Genomic DNA, 1028 nt, shown 5'->3' with positions numbered 1-1028 from the left:
AAAACTGACATGAAAGCACTTCACAACAACAACGTATTAGTGTGATACACTGGTTACAATTAATGAGCCAATATTGATACATTATTATTGACTAAAGTCCATAGTTTATTTACATTGGGACTCATTTTTGTGTTGTATTTTTCTGTAGGTATTAACGAATGCATAATATCCTATAGCAGTTATTACAGTATCATACTGTATCATACAGAATAGTTCTGCTACCTTAGAATTCCTGTACTCCACCTATTTATTCCTCCCCCTCCCCATGAAGTGATCTTTTAGTATCTCTTTAGCTCTGCCTTTTCCCGAATATGATGGAATCACACGGGTTGTAGCCTTTTAGGCAGGCTTCTTTCACTTAGCACTGTGCACACAAGGTTCCTCCATATTTTTTTTGTTATTTGGTAGTTTATTTCTATTTATTGCTTAGTATGGATACATTTCAGTCTGTTTATGCATTCACCTTTTGAAGGGTATTTTGGTTGCCTCCAGTTTGGGGCAATTATGAACAACACTGTGATCATCATTCGTGTGGAAGCTGTTGTGTGGACGTTAGTTTTCAAATCAATGTGAGTAACTACATAGGAGTGGATAGCTGGATCATAAGGCAAGACTACATTTAGCTTTGTAGGAAACTACCAAACCAGCTTTTGACGTGGCTGTTCCATTTTACATTCCCACCACCATTAAGTACGAATTTCTCTTTCCTCACTTCTTCATCAGCATTTGGTGTTGTCAGTGTTTTTGTTTTGTTTTGTGTTTTAATTTTAGCCATTCTAATAGGTGTGTCAGAACTGACTCGATTAGCACTTCACAACACAATAACAATAGGTGTGTAGTAGTATCTTAGTGTTGTTTCAGTCCCCTTATTTTTTTAAAATTGTTACACTTTATAAAATATGACAAAATTATTTTGGAGTTACTCAAATCTTTAAATACCAGTAAGTATTAAATATCCTTCTATTTGGTATTTTTCTCCTGTAAGAGCTTAACTTCTGAACTTACCTTCTTGTCTTTGTACATATAAG

General features: G+C 34.7%; 1 protein-coding gene across 1 annotated transcript in view; it reads left to right on the top strand.

Moving 5' to 3' along the window:
• RAVER2 (ribonucleoprotein, PTB-binding 2) overlaps positions 1–1028 on the top strand; it is a 137197-nt gene that overhangs the window by 56308 nt on the left and 79861 nt on the right. The gene's annotated exons all lie outside the window — the stretch shown is intronic.

This window comes from Chrysochloris asiatica, unplaced genomic scaffold, assembly GCF_000296735.1.
Source record: "Chrysochloris asiatica unplaced genomic scaffold, ChrAsi1.0 scaffold00048, whole genome shotgun sequence".
NCBI lineage: Eukaryota > Metazoa > Chordata > Mammalia > Afrosoricida > Chrysochloridae > Chrysochloris > Chrysochloris asiatica.
Note: the sequence above shows the minus strand (reverse complement) of the source record. Positions and strands in the feature narration are given on the sequence as shown.